The sequence below is a fragment of the Musca autumnalis genome, unplaced genomic scaffold (genome assembly GCF_047663935.1).
Source record: "Musca autumnalis isolate F117 unplaced genomic scaffold, ASM4766393v1 scaffold_3, whole genome shotgun sequence".
Lineage (NCBI taxonomy): Eukaryota > Metazoa > Arthropoda > Insecta > Diptera > Muscidae > Musca > Musca autumnalis.
The window spans coordinates 188,871,689-188,892,662 of NW_027411866.1; positions in this window are offsets into that span (position 1 = coordinate 188,871,689).

The window sequence follows — 20,974 nt, forward strand, 5'->3', positions numbered from 1 at the left end:
ACCAAAGTTATTATGAATCGAGAAGCTGTTAATGAGTACTTCATAATATTTACAAAAAGAAAGATAAAATTTGTAAAATTAGCGTAATAAAATCAATGTTTTTATATATATTAAAAATTATTTTTTACAAATATTTTTTAAATATACTTAAACTAAAAAAATGTCCAAATATGTCCACCTCCAAACCGAATTTGAAAGATAGCAGGGGGTCTGTACTAATAAATTAAGAAATCAAATCGTGCTCAAATTTGCCACAGTTAAAATAAAGTGGATTTTTCTATTTTAAGGTGGCAGAATTTTTTGAAATAGAAATAGAACGGTAATACCCACATCTATCACCGGATTGAAAATACGTCCATTTTTTGTCGTAGCCCCCACACAAAAGTACCTTCCGATTTAAGATATTTTGTGGATTTTAGCGACACTTTATGAACGATTCGGCTGAAATTTGGTATTTTGACCTCTTGGAAGAAGAAATTTTGGCAGTTTTTGGTAATTTTGGTCGATAAAACGTAAGAATTGCTGTACAGACATTTATTATAAATAATAATTAATTTCAATACAAAATGGACGTTGAAATAGTTTTGGCCAGAAAATTTGGAGCATTGTGCAGTGCTGATAGACTTAACATATTCGTACACAAATGGTATGTTTACATTGTTCTACTATAATTACAAAATGATAACAACAGTGAAAATCATTAGAAACGTTTGAAATTACAATCTTCCAATTAAAAACATGCAAAAGAAAAATTTATGAATAAAACAAGTAAGAAAAGTCTATAGTCGGACGGAGCCGACCATGGGATACCCTATACCATTATCCATGAACAATCGCTCTCCATGGAACTGATTGGAAGGATTGTGAAAATTTAATTATCAAATATCAGAGATGTAATGTATAATACTTATGACCAAAACCAAAAAGTTATCTAGCATGACCAAGACATTTTTGTAGCAGGAAAGGAAAATTTAGTTCACACAAACTAAAATGTAATGAAACCCACTTATGTAGTTCTACTACTTTCGTTGTTTAACCGTTACGTTATTGAAATTTTTACCAATTCCAACAAAAGTTTCAGTCCATTTAACCCACTAAGTATTATCTGATCTTCACGTTGATTTGTACGCTTCTTCTTCATCATAAAATCAAACTTTGTTTAAAATTTTGCGGGTTATTATTTTGACCTACAGAGCCGCTACAAAATTGGTTAAAATATTGTTTCTGGTCCATTTCATCCCCTGAGCATTTCACGATCATCACCAAAAATTAATCATTTCTACTCTGGCCCGTACCCAAACTCCTTAAAAAATTCGTTACAATCGGTCCATAATTGCGGCCTTAAGCTTGTTTACAATTTTTAATGGACGGACACACATCGCTAAATCGCTTTATCTCGTCGAGATATGAATTTCGGCATACCAAATAAATGGGTCGTGGTGTTACATAAACTTTTGGAGAGACAATATGTAGCATGGTATAAAAATGTGGTTCTCTACACAGAACCCATTATTTATTAGGCAGTAGGACCGTTATCTAGCAAACACTTTATTGCAATTTACATCAGAGGAAAGGTCAGTAGTTTCTTTCCATATGTAGGCTACTTTGCGAAATATATATGTCCTCAAGGAATTAAAATATCGACCAAAAATAAAATTTTTATATTTTTCATACAAATGGTCCATTTCACCCGCTAAAGAATATCAGATCATCATTCAAAATTGTAGGCATCGTTTTGCACCTATACTCTTACCCGGTGCAAAATTTCGTGACTATTAGTGTATAATTGCGACTTCTAGCGAGTTTATTATTACACTACAAACAAATAACGGAATATATTAGGCTGTAACTCTGTTATCTGATCATGCAAACCAACATAATTGGCATCAATTGAAAGACCAAGCGTTCCACTTTCAAGTATATCTCACTTGTCCGGAATGTCAGTTCCAGGAATCAAGATATAAGCTGTATATTAAAAATTTTCACACAAAAGTTTTGGTCCATTTAACCCTCTAAATATTATCCGATCGCCATCTCAAATTGCAAGCTTCTCCTTTGTGATATATTCTTACCTTATTTAAAATTACGCGTTGATCGGACTATTATTAAGACCTACAGAGCCGCTAGAAAATTGGATAAATATTATGTTTTTGGTCCATTTCACCCGCTAAATATTTCACGATCATCACCAATAAGAATAGGGATCTATTCTGATCTGAACCCGACCTCCATACAAAATTTCGTGACGATCGGTCCATAATTGCGACCCAGAGCGTGTTTACAATTTATAATGGACAGACGGACGGACACACATCTCAAAATCGCTTTATCTCGTCGAGATAAGAAGATTGGTATACCACATTGGGGGTCTCCGACGAATATTTCGCGGTGTTACATGAATTTTTACCAAAACAAACTTATAATACCCTTTTCCACATTGTGGTATATTTTCATACGACATTATTCCGAAATCGTTCAGATAGAATGCATGGTAGAACAAATATAAGGTAAAGTTAATACTACAACAAATACAACTCGAACAACAACCACAAAGGAATTTGTTTTTGTTTGTAACGTTTCTGCCAGTTGTATTTGTAAAGTCCCAATTTACATTAGGCGAGTTTACTTGCGGCAATTATCAGTTTGTGGGTGAGAGAGGGTGTTGAGAGGCAAAGGGTTACCATATACCTCACCTCTCTCTCCATCAAACTGACAATTGCCGCAAGTAAACTCGCCTAATGTAAATTGGGACAAACAAAAGAAGGAAATGTCTATAAATTATTGGAATTTAAAAAACTAATAATTTTTTACATTTGGTTCAATATTTTGGAAAACATGAATGAAAATTCGTTACATTTTCAATTTTTATGTTTCAACATCATTCCACTAAATGCATAAATTCTCGCAGAAAGTAGAATTCTTGCAGAAAAGTTTGGGGTCGCTGGAAATTCATAGAAAAAGGAGAAGCTGTTTCAATGTTTTGTTTTAGAAATCAAAGAAGCACATGTTTATTAGGGCTTTATTTTTTTAAATTTTAAGAAAATACCTCACATATTAACAAACGTTGTATCGCCTCTACAAGCGGGGATTTATTGCGCGGCTTATCGTTCGAACTTGGAGGAGGTTACATATCATTGATATGAAGAAGTCATTCTGTGAAATTTTTTTTTCCGAATGATATATTTTTTTCTCAAAAAATATATGTCCCTAATGTACATCGAAATAGAAATAAATGTATAAAATGTCATATGAAATTTGACACTAACGTTACAACCCAGTTCAGTCAGCTGTGTATTGCTGCTACCTTTTCTTATTCTACCATGGATAGAATGTAGGAAAATTCGGAAGAAAATATTCGCCTTCCGAATAGACCCCATATATACCTTTCTCGATTTTGCTATAACTCGTTCAAGTTTGATCGACTAGTCTTCAAATTTAATATGTGTTATTTTCTAAGGCCCCTGAAAAGCTACACCGATTTTCACCAAAATCGGTTCAGTTTTGGATATAGCCCCCATATATATCTTTTCCCGATTTTGCTATAATTCGGTCATTTTAATGGAATAGCTTTCAGTAGTTTCAGTGATTTTCGTAAAAATCGGTTCAGATTTAGATATAGCTCCCATAAATATTTTTCCCCGATTTTGCTATAAATCGGTAAATTTTTTGTTGATTACAACGTGAATCTAACTATGTGCAAATCGAGCACTTTGCCGCTCTGGTCATTAAATAGGACCCAATCCAAAAATTCATGATTAGCATTAAAGTCTACCAAGACCAGTCAATTATGACTTTCCAAAAGCTAATACTAATAGCTAATACCAGGTCTATAACATGGAGTGCAGCTATTAATCTGCGGGATGTATACGTTGAGCAGTTCCATGCTTGAGTCCAACTTAATACTGTTCATATATGGTTCATTAGAGCCAGACTGAAGCGAAATGGATCTGTAGTGAATAGACTGATGCGACTGCAATTGTTGTTGAGCTTTGTCTCCTGCACCGCCATGACCATGATATTCTTCCGACTCATAAACTTCACTATTTCCTCGATTTTACCTTAGAGTCAATTTCAATTGAATTGCAAAAATTATGGATTTCCAGGGATTTGTTCCTCACATGGAATGGTCCAGAGCAATCCCTGAGTTGCATCCACTCTCTCCATCCATTGTATCTCATCGAAGTTTGAGTTTAGTGGATACGGATGTGTCAAACCAGTACATTCCAATGGCTCCTGCATTTTCCTCTGTCTCGGCAGAGACCAATAGAGTCCAACAACACAGAAAATTCTCTGCAAGATTGACATTTATAATTTTTCCTAGGTTTAACCATTGTTGAGATATAGAAGTTCAAATTGGGGCATTGCACTGACTTCATCGTCTGCTTATAAAACAATGTTATGACCAGGGATGCCAACTGTTCCGAGGTAAAAATCGCTACAGCCACATACGCACCATAGGTCTGTAGCGATTTTTACCTTAAAACATTTCATATTCCTGCTTAAACAGTGGTTTTTGTACGTCAAAAATCACCACAAGTAGCGGGAAAACCACCAACTTGTCACCCCTGGTTATGACTAGCATTTTCTGGAAGCAGACGGCCAATTCAGTGCAATGTCCCAATTTCAACTTCTTTACCTCAAAAATGGCAAAACCTAGGAAAAAATCATAAATGTCAAAATATAACATTTTACCTAATCCCATTTCGATAAGATAGACACGCGTACATTCTAAGTTTAACTATTTCTTCTTTCCATTTTTGGAAAAAAAAAATTTTTTTGATTTTGAAAGGAAAAAAAACAAATTTATAACCTTCGTGCTATGGCGGATTGTAAAAGAAAATACTAAAAAAGAATTCGCAAACATTTTTCTTTATTGGAAACAATGAAATCCTTTAATGAACCCCTCGCATTTATCAAAACAATAACCAGAGACACTTAAAGAAGTCATTTACCAAAAACTGACAAAACCAACAACTCACGATTTGATGAGAATATGATGCGTAACGCATATGTTCCAAACTCAAATGTATTCGTGCGTGGGGAAAAAAGTTTTGACATTATAAACCACCAAGGAATGCCTTACTTCCTTTCCGAAAAAAACAATGATGACATTAACGTTTTTTAAGTATGTTAAGGCGGAATATAACTTCAATTTTTAGCAGTGTTGAAAAATATTGTAGAAAAAACTGCCTTGAATACATAACGCTGCAAATAAAAGAAATAACTAAGAATAGCGCACACTGGTTCAGAAATCGATTTTACTGATCAAAACTCAAATTTTTTGTCGTCACAGATTTTTAACACAAAATTAAATCAAAATATTGGATGCTGTGGGCGTGGGGTGCTCCTAAAGACAACAATTTTCCTCCATTTTGGAAAATACGTAAATTGTGGAAATTTCTGTAGAATGGAATACCTATTTCTCAGAAATTACAACATATATTTTTTCATTGTTTTTTGGTTAGGTAAGTAGGATTGTTGTCTTCAAGAAACGTTTTGCCAAATTACCAAATCATTTACACAAAGTAATCTATTTTATTTTTCCTCATATAGTAACTTTTAGTGAAATTCAAAATTTAGTGGGCTAGACTAGTCAGATATATATTCACTGGACAATAGCCGTAGACTATCCCCGCATTTTCACATACAATATCAGGAACCTATGACTTATACTGATGACGTTATTTTAGGTTATAGTACTAAAATTAGTAATTTTTCAAAGTCCGGGTTATCAATATTTTCCCTATATATGTATATTTACCATAGATATTTCAAAAACAGTTTGGATCGAGCACACATAATCTTCCGAAAGAATTTATTATCAAAACACTTCAATAAAGTATATTTTGTGACGCAGATAACGAAAATGCGAATAAAAACGGTAGAACATGGTCCTAAATCATATATAAAAAGCGAAAGCTTCTGGAGATGTTTAATATTATAGCTACAAATTTCTTTTGTTCAAAGACTCATAATGAAATTTTATTTGGAACATTTCTTCTTTTGGCACAACGCCCAAAAAGTGGGATATTTTAGGAGATTTTGACTCAGTATGCAATAAATTGTAATTAAGAGTCTAAAAGTTTAACAAATAATTTCTACCTTTAATATCTAATTTGTAACGTTATTTTCCTAACAAAGTGTTTTACTTCGATATCTAGTTTGTTCTGGGACTTACAGTGAAATTTTTTTTAAAATATTTCTTCTTTTAACACCTTTTATCTAAAACTCAATTTCATGTTACTTTCAGGAATCAACTCGAAAAAAAAAACAAATTTATTCAAAAACAGGTAAGAAAAGTATGTAGTCGGACGGAACCGACCATGGGATACCCTATACCACTATCCCTGGACAATCGCTCTCCACGGAACCTCTTTTTCAATGATTGTGAAAATGTAATTATCAAATATCAGAGATGTAATGTATAATACTTTTGACCAAAACCAAAAAGTTATCTAGCATGACAAAGACATTTTTGTAGCAGGAAAGGAAAATTTAGTTCACACAAACTAAAATGTAATGAAACCCACTTATGTAGTACTACTACTTCCGTTGTTTAACCGCTACGTTATTGAAATTTTTACCAATTTCACACAAATTTTTCAGTCCATTTAACCCGCTAGGTATTATCTGATCTTCACGTTGGTTTGTACGCTTCTTCTTCATCATAAACTTTGTTTAAAATTTTGCGGGTTATTATTTTGACCTACAGAGCCGCTACAAAATTGGTTAAAATTTTGTTTTTGGTCCATTTCATTCCCTGAACATTTCACGATCATCACCAAAAACTAATCATTTCTATTCTGGCCCGAACCCAACCTCCTTAAAAAATTCGTTACAATCGGTCCATAACTGCGGCCTTAAGTTTGTTTACAATTTTTAATGGACGGACACACATCGCTAAATCGCTTTATCTCGTCGAGATATAAATTTCGGCATACCAAATAAGGAGTCTAGGACGAATATTTCGTGGTGTTACATAAGCTTTTGGAGAAACAATAAGTAGCATGGGATAAAAATGTGGTTCTCTACACAGAACCCATTATATATTAGGCAGTAGGCCCGTTATCTAGCAAACACTTTATTGCAATTTACATCAGAGGAAAGGTCAGTAGTTTTTTTTCCATATGTAGGCTACTTTGCGAAATATATCCTCAAGGAATTAAAATATCGACCAAAAATAAAATTTTTATATTTTTCATACAAAAGTAATGGTCCATTTCACCCGCTAAAGAATATCAGATCATTATTCAAAATTGTACGCATCTTTTTCGAACTATACTCTTACCCGGTGCAAAATTTCGTGATTATTGATGTATAATTGCGACTTCTAGTGATTTTATTATTACACTACAACCAAATAATGGAATATATTAAGCTGTAACTCTGTTATCTGATCATAAACACCAACATAATTGGCATCAATTGAAAGGTCAAGCGTTCTACTTTCAAGTATATCTCACTTGTCCGGAATGTCAATTCCAGGAATTAAGATATAAGCTGTATATTAACAATTTTCACACAAAAGTTTTGGTCCATTTAACCCTCTAAATATTATCCGATCGCCATCTCAAATTGCAAGCTTCTCCTTTGTGATATACTCTTACCTTATTTAAAATTACGCGTTGATCGGACTATTATTGAGACCTACAGAGCCGCTAGAAAATTGGATAAATATTATGTTTTTGGTCCATTTCACCCGCTAAATATTTTACGATCATCGCCGATAAGAATAGGGATCTATTTTGATCTGAACCCGACCTCTATACAAAATTTCGTGACGATCGGTCCATAATTGCGGCCTGGAGCGTGTTTACAATTTATAATGGACAGACGGACGGACGGACGGACGGACGGACAGACACAAATCTCAAAATCGCTTCATCTCGTCGAGTTATGAAGATTGGTATACCACATTGGGGGTCTCCGACGAATATTTCGCGGTGTTACATGAATTTTTACCAAAACAAACTTATAATACCCTTTTCCACATTGTGGTATAGGGTATAAATATTTGGATATTTTGTTGGCAAAATTGATGTATATATTTTCTTTATATATATTTCATTTATTCGGCGACTTATATTGAAATTTGATGCAGAATACTTTTGTCTTTGAAGTCTTCTATCTAGAATGAAGGTTTGTGGGTCAAAACTTAATAAGCTCAGATAAAGTACAACATTAACTCTAAAACGTGATTTTACCTTTGGCAGATTCCTGGAGTTTAGGTACGATTCAGAGTTTTGGTGTATTAGGGGACCTATAGTAAAATTTTATGACAAATATATATATATATATATATATATATATATATATAATTGTTCCACAAACATCCCATAATGGACAAGGGAGACTTCTCTCATATCAATGATTGCACCCCGATTCATATTAGCTCAATGATATGGGTTCTACAGTTTATCGCCGAGTCCGAACGGCGTGCCCTAAGACACCACTTGTAGAGAAGTTTTACATGGCTGAAATACTCAGGAAGCGTTGTCAACATTACTGAGGGGTATTTTGCCACCGTTTAAATTTTTGATGTTGCCTGGCCGGGGAATCGAACCCACGACCATATGTGTGCAAGGCGGGTGTGCATACCATTGCACCACAAATAATCTTGTAGAATATTTTGATCTGATACGTTCACATTTTAAAGGTGTTTTAAAACGTTTTTGAAAAAGGGACCAAAATGACCCCTTTAGTGACTCGCACGAGGGTTAATTTCTTTCATAAAAAGATACCCCGCATTGTTGTCAGTAATATTGCCAAAGACACTTTATACCTAGAATACAAGGGTTCCAAGGAATTTGATGTCGAACATTTCAAAACCTGTAGAAATGGGCGGAACTTGCCACGCCTATTTAGGTTACTTCCCGACGTAAACATTCAAAACGCCGATACTCGTGTCTTCTTTTTTTCGGTCCTCTTTCATAATCTGGTCGAATTATCTTATAATTATTTTTGTGTTCTACAGTGATATTAAAACAACAACAATGGCATTAAGCCAGATTATTAAAAAAAAAAACATTTAGAATTTATAAAAAATTTGGAAATGTTTATCAAATTACACAATTTGATTCCTAACCTTCCCAATACTAACGATATACTATTACTACTTTTCGTACAGTTATGGCCGATTTATCCGATGCGAAATCAAATTCGTTCAAATTACAACCAAACCAAACACATAAACAGTGCCCACATCCCAATCTTCAGAATACAAATTCTATCCTTTCCCCAATACCAAGGTGTACCAAATTTATTTATTTAATATATTTGTTATTAACAATGTAGTAAATACGTAGTTAGTAAAGCAAGCATTGGCTACTTTGGTCATCAGCTAGTGTACCAAATTTAGTGCTTTTTGTACATCTGCAATACTCACTACGCACCAGCGGTGACCCTAATAGCAGAATTTCAGGTTTGTCCTTTCATCTTGTACGAAATTTAATACCATTTATTACTTTCCGTACACATTATACAAATTTAGAAATTCCTGATATATCCTTAACCCAATACCAAATTTAATACCATAAAGTACATCAACTAGTACACCAACAATTCTCTTCTGGAATACTACATTTTAGTCATTTCGGCTTAATAAGAACGCTAAACTTCCAACTACCGAAAAAAGGGAAGACCGTTCTGTGGGGGCTATACATATGAAGACTTGGACGGTATACAGAAACGTTTCTGGTTGAATGTTCTTTACCCCCACGGAGACTTCATGCCAAATTTCAGGTTTAATATGGAGGCCACAGCCTTCAAGATACAGAAAATCGGGAGGTACCATTCTAATGGGGCTATATGAAGACGTGGACCTGTACCGACAATCATCAATTTCAGCTATTTCTGTGCCATAGTGAGGTCAAACCCTTTAAAATATCCAAAATCGGGAGGTACCGACCGAAAACCAAATGCTAAATTTCAACCATTTTGTTGAAATAATCAGGCTACAACCTTTAAAATACAGAAAATCGGCAGAGTGGAATAATGAAGCCGCAGCCTTTAAATACCTAAAATCAGGAGGGTGGAATAATGGGACCACAACCTTCAAAATACCTTTCTATAGCGGCTATATGGAGACGTGGACTTATATCTGGAGAAAAATACATGTTAGAAATATGTTTTGGTGCCACCGTAGTGCAATGGTATGCACTCCCGCCTTCCACGCAGAAGGTCATGGGTTCGATTCCCCGGCTAGGCAACATCAAATCTTCAACGGTGGTAAAATACCCCTCAGTAATTTTTTATTTTTGCCTTATTAAGGCGAAGGTCATTTATAATGATTTTAATTAATTCTCTTTCGAGTTGAGCTTATTAGACCTATCATATACATTAAAAATACATTATATACATTGAAAAGGAATGTTGGCGACATTTCCTGAGTATTTCAGCCATGTAAAACTTCTCTACAAGTGGCGTCTTAGGACACGCCGTTCGGACTCGGTGATAAATTGTAGGTCCCATATAATTGAGCTAATTTAAATCGGGGTGCATTTATTGATATGAGAGAAGTCTCCCTTGTCCCGCCTGGAATGTTTGTGGAACAATTATAATATGTTTTGGTCCAAACAAATATATGTTTGCAACATTTTGTAACATATCCCAATTTTATTTGTTTGGGTACCAACATATTTGTTATGTTAGAGTATATTTTTTATGGGTGTGGAGAGGATTTTGTTAAAGATCGTAACAACAGGGCTCTCGCTTATTCTATAACAAAGAGCTGTGTGTATGGTGGTACAGAAGACTAAGAAGCGACGACGGGAGCCTAAAAAAAGTTTGTTTTTACTTTGCTGTACAAGCAGTAAATTTTATCTGTAACTAAGAGTTAACCAACCTAATAAGAAAACAAGTAAGAACGGCGTTTAGTTCGGAGGGGCCGAACTTGTTATACCCTCCACCGCAAGTTGTATTGGAGTAAAATGGAATAATTTGTTTCCTTTCGTGTATGAAGAAGACTTAATACTAAATTTCAGTAATTTCGGTACAACAATGTGAGGCACCATTCTATGTGGGCTATTTCAGAACGTCGATCTATACCGACGAATTTCTTACGGAAAGTTTTTAGGCTCAAAGAAGACTAAATACCAAATTTCCTATAGTTCGGTAAGAGAATGTGGCTAAAACTTAAAAAATACCGAAAATCAAGAAGTACTGATAATATATATCGAAACGTAGACCTATACCGACGAATTTTTTCAGAAACGGGGCAATATGAAAGCGTGGACCTGTACAGACATATTTCTGGCGAACAGTTTTATATCACATTGAAGACTAAATACCAAATTTCAGCCATTATGGTGGAATATTGAAGACACAACCTTCAAAATACGAAAAATCGGGAGGTACCTTTCCATGTTGACTATATGAAGGCGTGAACCTATACCGACAAATTTAAAGGGGAAGTTTGAGTACCCCCAACGAAGTCTAAATACCAAATTTCAGCCATTTCGGTGGAATATTAAGGCCACAACGTTCAAAATATCGAAAATCGGGAGGTTCCGTTCTATGGGGGCTATATGCAGGCATGAGCCGATACCGACAAAGTTCTGGGGGAATGTTTTATACCACCAACGTAGACTAAGTACCAAATTTCAGCCATTTCGGTGTGATAATGAAGCAAAAACCTTCAAAATACCGAAAATCGGGAGGTACCGTTCTATAAATTCTGGGGAAAGTTGTATACCCCTACAGAAGACTACGTACCGAATTTCAGCCATTTTGTTAGGATAATGAAGCTAAAACCTTAAAAATACGAAAAATCGGGAGCTACCGTTCTAAGGGGGCTATATGAAGATGTGGACCGATACCGACAAAATTCTGGGGGAAAGTTTTATACCCCTAAAGAAGACTACGTACCAAATTTCAGCCATTTTGGTAGGATAATGAAGCTAAAACCTTAAAAATACCGAAAATCGGGAGGTACCGTTCTATGGGTGCTATATCAAAACTTGGACCGATATATCCCATTTTCAATACCAACCATCCTGCAAGTAATAAAAACTTCTGTACCAAATTTTGACTCTCTATCTTTAAAATTGCGAGCTGTATCTTGATTTCAACATACGGACGGACTGACGGACGGACATGGTCAAATCGACATAGAATTTTATGCTGATCAATAATATATATATACTTTATAGGGCCTCCGACGAATATTTCGATGTGTTACAAACGGAATGACAAATTTAATTATACCCTCCATATGGTGGAGGGTATAAAAATGGTACGAATTACTTTTGTTCTTTTTGCGAGAAAGGCAGAGAGCATTTTTTCTTCATTTTCGCCAAGGCAGTCGCTGAGTAAAGACGCTAAAGTGAGTGAGTAAATCAATGTTTTGTTTTTTTTTTAAGTAATGGTGATTTTTAGTAAATTAATTGTCCTGTACATTTTATAGTTGGACATTTTATAATTAAAAAAGGTGAATGGAAATATTTTATGGGACAAAGAAGATATCGCATATATTCGTAATAGCATAAATACAATTTTCATATGCATGCATATATTTGAAATATGGATGTACATATTTATTACATTATATAATCATTTGATTTCAGATGCCGATTTCCCATTTATGATGTCAATTTTGAGGAGAATGTGTTTTATTTTACAACTAACGAGAAGCGTTCAACGATGTTTCTATATTTTGTAATTAGTTTTTATTTGTTTTTCTTTCTGAAAGTGTGACACTATTTCTTGTATTTAATATTTTGTATGTACCTCCGCGTCTGTTGTTGCTTTTGTATTTGGTATTTCTATGATTTCAATAAAAGAAAAACCAGTGACATTTATAAATGTTTGTATGTGCGTATTTTTTGTGGATTTTGGGTTTGTTTGCACCCAAGCAAATATTTGTTTGCTCTCAAACATATATTTGTTCGCAGGGCCCAAACTTATGTTTGGAACTGTTGCAAACATATATTGTATCATTGCAACAAAAGATGTTTGGGCATATGTTAGAGAGGTCTTTTTTCCTCCGTCTATGTACTGAAGATCACGGCCGTAACACCAATTAATGGATAACTCAATTACGGAAATAGTGGTAATTTTGGAAATAATTGTTTCCCTCCTATGAAATTAATATTTCGTAACTTCGAAAACATAAATTGTACCAAATGATATACAATGTGTGTCAACTCTTTGTTCAATTGTGAATTATATGTATGTTCGTTCGTCTGGCCCACACTTTATTTGCTTTTCTATTTTCAACTATTACAAATGCATACATATATTATTCAGTTTTATTTTTTTACTTTTATACAGGATTATAAATTTATTGTTTGAATAATTTTTACACAAAACCAGAAATTTGTAATCGAGATAAAATTTTATTTTATTTTTCTTTTGTTAAGTTAGTTTCAAATGGTCCGGATAAAATATGTAAAGTAAATGTGAAAATTAGTTTTAATAATAAATAAAGTAAACTACATTGGATATTATCAGGTGACAGATATTTCTGTAATAAAATATGAGATTTATATAGTTCCGAAAACATTTTTTGTTTCTTTTTTTTGCAATAGAAAAAATACCCATGTCAACAAAGGAATATATGGTTGTATTTGAATATATTTAGTTGTGCTTAAGGATTAAATGGATAACATATCAAAAGGGAAATATTGCAAAGTATTGAAGTAATAATTATGACTCTTTCCTTGGCCATAAATTGCTAGCTATGTAATGATAGCAGATATGCGAAAAATTTAAAATTTCAATTTCAATATCTCAGCATTTATCTGATTTATTTATAAGAAGTTTACATATAATCTCCTTAAACTACCACAAAAATATAAAAAAAATATTTCTACTTGCTGCTTTGTTTATAAAAAACATCAAAGATAAAAAAACAAAACAGTACAAAATAAATTCACAAAATGATCAAAATAATGGTGATAAGTACAATTACGTTGTGGATGAATGAATATGTCAAACTAGTTACCAAACCATTGGAAATTTTATTTTCTTTAGTCTAACTCTTTTAATGCACAGGGATGATGGGGTCATGATGATGATGATGATGACACTGGGGAAAAACTGGACGGAAGCGTTTAACAAAAAGACACAACATCCATGAAAAACCAGTTGGCTGCTGCTAAATAGCAGCTTTCTGTCACAAGCAATAGATATGTTTTCATGTGGTAGGGAATCCAAAAAACAACGAAAATAAAGGAAGACCAATGCAACGAATAACTAGAAAAACTTGTAATATACTACACCGAGAGTCATGCAGTCACCCACTGGCCATGATTGAGGGTAAGGCAAATGGAAATACCGCAATACGCCAAAATAAGAAAACAAAAGGGTTGTGAAAAATGTATTATATTTTTTTATAACGAAGCCGATGCCCATATATTAACATTTTTTCAGTCTACTAAAACAGAATCTTAAAATAACTGCAAATAACTTGAAAAACTCAACGCGAAGAATAATTTAGTATTGTTTTTGTGTGTACATACTTGATATTTTGTATCTGAACAGCATTTCCAAAAAATTTGCACTTTTTTGAAACCCTCAAATATTGGAAAGTGCAAAAATAATCATGTGGCATTTTTAACCAATTCAACTTTAATAAGAGGTCATAAAAGTTATAGCTATTAGGAAAAAATACCAAGCGTAATAGTAAACAACTGTTAGTATCTCAGTGCTGCTAGTAATGCCCAGACTACTCAACTACAGACAGCTTCACTGCAAACTTCAATAAAACTGGAAAACCAACTACAATTTTATGTACTTTGAAGTTTAAAGTCAATATACAATTTTTGAGATGATGTTGAGAGCAAAAGTGATGGTAGTGGCATTGTTTTAGTTTTTAATACCACAGATCATCACGATCGCAACATTTTGTTACGCCACAATGTATATGCAATTGTGTGTAATATTGTTGCCTAAAACAATTCCCATAATTTGTATTAGCATTTCAGAGAGTATTAAGTAAAATATGAGATAATTGAATCGCACCTCAAGCAATTTGCTCCTCATAGCAACATTTTGAGGAAAATGAAAATGGTTCCTTGGCAATTGAAAAAAAAATTGATTGATATCAGATTGAAATGTCTGAGGCCAGAAAAATTAAAAGAATAGTGAAAATATTCCGTAAAAATAGAAATAAATTGATTTTTTTAATCTAAGACATATTTCATATTAAAGCAGAAAACTGAAAATTAAATTTCCTCTAAATACGGCAGCAGACTGACTTATTAATGTTAAATTCTCAGAGATCTTCAATATTTTAAAATACACAATGGTTCAAAAACCGATTTTCCTGGCCAAAAAACCTGTTTTGTGACCGATTGTTAATTTCTATATAGGATTCGATAGTAATCATATTGGAACTAAGGAAATCAAAAACAATTAGGACAAAATATTAGGCGTGCTCCTAAAGACGACAATTTTCCCCATTTTTGAAAACACGTATTTTTTGCAAATTTCTGTTTTTCTGTTAGGTGGATAGAAACGTTTAAATAAATTAAGAAACGTTTAAATAAATTACCGTAGCGCCTAGTCGTAGTGAGCTATTTTTTTCCTCAGGTACTAAATTTTAGTGATTCAACTTTAGTTGAGTAGAACTCATAGGGAACAACATGGAACAATGATTTGTAATCGCAGAAAGATGACCTACATTCAGCCCATATATATTTTTGAGCCCGTCCCGTTCCATCCGTTTAACACTTATTTAAATTTATTGAAGTTGCATAGATAAAAATGTGTGTTTATATCCTCATCTCTTAAAATATCGAGGGTATATACACTTTGACACGATCAAAAATGTGCCTCATCGACATAATGCTTTTAGACCCGGCGCACACTGGTTCAGAAATCGATTTTCCTGGACAAAACACGAATTTTTGTCGTCTCTGATTGCAAATTTCTGTATGGGATTCAATAGTAAATATATTGAAATTAAGGAAACCACAAAATTAGGTCAAAATATCGGAAGGTGTGGGCGTGGCGTGCTCCTAAAGACGAAAATTTTTGGAAAATAAGTTATTTTTCAAATTTCTGGAGGAAGGAATAGCTATTTCTGGGAAACTATAACAGATATTGTGTTCATTGTTTTTTGTTAGGTAGGTAGGATTGTTGACTTTAAGATAATAAATTACCGTAGAGTTTACACGCAGTGACCTATTTTATTTTTCCTCAGGTACTAAATTTAATAAATTCCCAATTTGGTGGACTAGAATTTTTATAGAACAATGTTCCGTTTTCACAGAATGATGCCCGAGAGCATTCTCTTTCAGCCCAAATATACTCTTGTACCAGCCCCGTTCCATCCGTTTAACACTTTTTTAAAATTTTTGAAATTACATGGGTAAAAATTTGTGTTTTTCCATGCCGTTTCCAAATGGACATTTGTTTAAATATATGAGATTTTAAAAGAGCTACATATATGAGTTTTATGAAAACCCAAACAGTATTTTTTAATTTTGGAAATTTTTTAAAAAATGTTTTGAAAAATGTTTTTTCCAATTTTTTGTATATTGAAGGTTTGTTTATTGGTGTTTAACATTTTTTCAATAGTTAGAACTATGAAAAACTCAAAAACACTCATGAACTGATTTGCAGCAAAATCGATGGAAAAATGAAATGGTAAAAACGGCAGCCGTCGTTACATAAGCGCTACAAAAACCGCGGGTCTATGTGGCCCAATTTGAGCCCCACACTATCTACTAATATAAGAAACATCTTTGCAAAATTTTAGGAATGTACGCACTTCCTTGAAAATTATAATGTTATTACAATGTCTACTATGGGTCACTGGAAGCAGCTGGAGCTTTTAAATTTCGTTCTTTTGTTTATAATGGGCATAAAAATACATCTGAAAAATTTGGTTGGAATCGGTTCAGATATAGATATAGCATGCATATATATGTTTTATCCGATTCTATATTTAAGCCACGCAAAGGCCACAATTTGCATCCGATGGCTTAGAAATTTGATTCTGATCGGTTCAGATATATATTTACAAATATATAGAAAATTCTTCAGGTATGCCACGATGTTTGAAATATAAATCCTCTGAAATGGCTGGACCGAATTGGATAACATTTTGTTTGTAGTTTCATTAGGTCTGAGAATAGATCATAAGATAGTTTTTATACCGAGAAATTTAAGGGGCGGGGACCTCCCCCACAACGGGTTTTAGCCAAACACGAAATCTCAGTGATTATTAGACGTATTTGTATACAAAATAATAGTAATTGTGACTTTTATCATTAATTGACGTTTTGGAAATAGAATACCGCGATCGCTTCCGATATTTGCAAACTTTATAATTACAAGTTTAGATCTCGCAATTAAGTAGGAGTTTGTAGTCCCAGTTACTAAATTTAGTGATCTAGAATATTGAAGATTTCTACGACTTGTATCATATTGAGCATCGTCCGTTCACAATGCAGTCCAATATTTAAAAAAATTAGAGTGGGGCGATTTGAACATCATCCCGTCCGTCCTTACCATTTTCATTTTTTCATAGCAATTTTAAAAATGTTCTATGTCTTATTATTGTTATGTTCCAAAACCTGCAAGAAGCTACTGTTTTTTACTACGATAGCATTTTTCCCTCTATGTTATCGGAAAAGGACGAGAACGGAGTTGAGTTAGAGGGATGAAATATTCTACAAAAATATTCACCATCCGATTTGACTGAAGATATATAATGTCAAAATGAAGCTACAATAACGCTTTAGAGCGATATAAAGCTATTTTCTCACATATTGAGGGGCCAAAATTGAACCATTCTTCTTCTTTATTTGCACATCCGGTATTCGGATATAAAGCGATCATACAATATAATAAATATATTCTTTATACATTTTATTTTATATACTTCATTTTATGTTATGTTAGTGATATTAATTATCTATTTCTTGCAGCGTGTATTAGATTTCTTTCATTACTGTATCCAGTCCAATCCTGGATATTTTTAATCCAAGATAACTCTTTTCTGCCTCGAACTCGATTTCCTTCAACATTGCCTTTAATAATGGTCTGGAGAAATTTGTACTTATCGTTCCTCATGAGATGTCCTAGGTATGCAATTTTACGGCTTTTGACAGATTTCAGCAATTGTCGATCCAAATTCATTTTTCTTAAGACTTCTTCATTTGTGACCCGCGCAGTCCAAGGTATTTTCAAAATGCGACGGTATACCCATATTTCGAAGGCTTCAAGTTTTTTCTCATCAGCTTTTTTTATTTTCCACGCCTCTACTGCATATAATAATGTGGACCAAATATAACATTTTACGAATCTGGTCTTTGTCGAGAGACTCAAGTCATGGTTAGTAAGAACTTTCTTATATTTGTAGAAAGCACCTCTGGCTAACTCCACACGACGTTTTATTTCTTTTGACATGTTCCATTGTTCGTTCAACAGTGTTCCCAAGTATGTAAAGTTTTTAACGCGTTCGATTGTATCATCTTTTATTTTGAGTATTGTATTGTAATTTTGATCCTTTCTTTCCTATAAAGCTATTTTCTCACATATTGAGGGGCCAAAATTGAACCATTAATCACGCAATATCTCGGAATCTTGGCCTATGGTGAAAATTTCCTTTTGGGTTCTTACTACACTTACCAAGGGCTTTCATCTCCAAAAAGAATTTTCCATCCACTGACTTTGAGTCCCATTTTGTAGCACAGTGTCATTTATCGATATTTTCCGAAAAATTTGCACCTTCTCGAGGCCATAACTTCCTGGAAGGAGCGTTCCAATGCTTTTGCGATATACTAAAGAGTTCTTTATTATTGTCTTGGCTACAATTGTTGTCTTTGTGTTGGATCGAAAATCTCAGTGGTTTGGTTGTTATATGCCAAAATATGCAAAAATCCTTGAAAAAAATCTTCAAGTCAAAATCCGGGGGCTCGATTTTCACCGTAGACATATGGTCTAGTTGACTTTTTTGCTCAGTACAATCCCAAGAATCAGAAACTCCAGGCGCCCGATAACACTTTTTTCCTTCCATACAAATCGCCCCGGCCTATTAAAAATATCAAAATTTGTAAGTGTCTCGCTATCTGTAAGTATTTTTCTATAAGTTTCCGGGTCCATCCGGGGATTAATTTGTCTATACATGTAGTACTCACTATTACCTTCTACCACATATATACAGTTTTGCGGATGCGTCGCTATACCGGGAGTTTTGCTCCAAAAACCTATAAACTACAATAAAAACTCATCACATGCCTACGCAATAATTCTTTATCACATCTAATTTGGTTTAATTCTTAATAAAAATCTTAATTAGAATACCTTTCCACGTATTATCCAATTAAATAAACGTGAATTATGTTAACTGCGTTAATTGTCGAGCGAAACAATTTTGTTCTCCCTTTGATTGAATATTATACAATTTTACAATGTTAGATGTGACATATTTGACAGCCCGATATGTGATTATGAAGCGTTGCTAGGTTGAAATGTTTTTCTTATTAAGTGGTCCGAAATGTCAAGAATCGAAAGCCGTTACTACTTTATTCAAAAATATGACTTAAAAACAGACTTTTTGACTCAGAAACCTGACATTGGGCCCATAGTGCGACGGTGCATTTTTTTGACAAGTCTATTGTTTCTGAGATAATTTCTCAAAAGCTGCATCCTATTATTTGGACTACGTCAGAATATGGACTACCTCAGACCACACCTTCGGGTACCTCCCACACACATTTTTAGAAAGAGTGCTGATGAAAGACTATTCTCAAATAATTTTGAATTTTTTGCAACATGTTATCTTTGTGGCCCTTGTTACGATGGTGACATTTTGTCGGGTGTCCAAGTCCATTCTTCTTGAGAAAGTGACCAAAAAACCTTGAAACGTTTGAAGTATTGTGTTCACTTATGTTTTTTGTGCCCGAAGCTATGGGTATATCTTTGTAAGTACACTTAACTGAAAGTATTCCGTTTTCCATATTTATTATAGCTTTGTTCCACAAACAGTAATTTTTTATATGTGGAAAGGGTATTGCAAGTTTGTTTTGTTAAAAATTCATGTAACACCGCGAAATATTCGTCGGAGACCCCCAATGTGGTATACCAATCTTCATATCTCGCGAAATAAAGCGATTTTAAGATGTGTGTCCGTCCGTCCGTCTGTCCATTATAAATTGTAATCAAACTCCATGCCGCAATTATGGGCCGATCCCGAAATTTTAAATAATGTAAGATTATATGATAAAGAAGAAGCTTGCAATATGAAATGGCGATCAGATAATATTTAGAGGGTTAAATGGACCATCCATATTTTAATTTCTGGAGCTTACATATGGCAAAATAACTGCTGACATTTCCCCTAATGCAAATTGCAATAATGTGTCTGCTAGATAACGGGCCTACGTCCTAATGCATAATGGCTTTTCTGCAGAGAACCACAATTTCCTCCCATACTACAAATTGTCTCTATCATGACTGAGAATTGTTCAGTTCAGTCGTCCAATTGGATTTTTTTATACATATATTGCAGTATTGGGTCGCTTCGACAACTATTTTATACCCTTAGCCTTTAGGGTAAAGGGAATATATCGTCTGCTCCGTCGGAAAAGGTCGTAAGTCCCTCTCAATAAATTTTTCAGGAGGAAGAAAAAACATTCCCGCGCTTTCTGCATTAAAGATTTTATTATGGTGGTAAAGGCAGTATTCTTCGTTTATTTATTCCGCTTCAATACCTGTACTTTGTTTGATAAAATTCCGTCGCGTTTGGGAGATAATTGGATGTCTTTGGACTTACGACCTTTTCCTTGTATAGTTTTGTATTTTTGTAGGGACTTACGACCTTTTCCTACAATTTACGGACGTTTTTAAAATAAAATATTTATACTCTATAAAACAATGTGGAAAGGTTTGTTTTGTTCAATATTCGTGTAACATCGCGAAGTATTCGTCGTGGACCCCCTCCCCTTGCCATTTTTTCATATCTTGACGAGATAAAGCGATCTAGCTATGTGTCCGTCCATCCATTAACAATTGTAATAATACT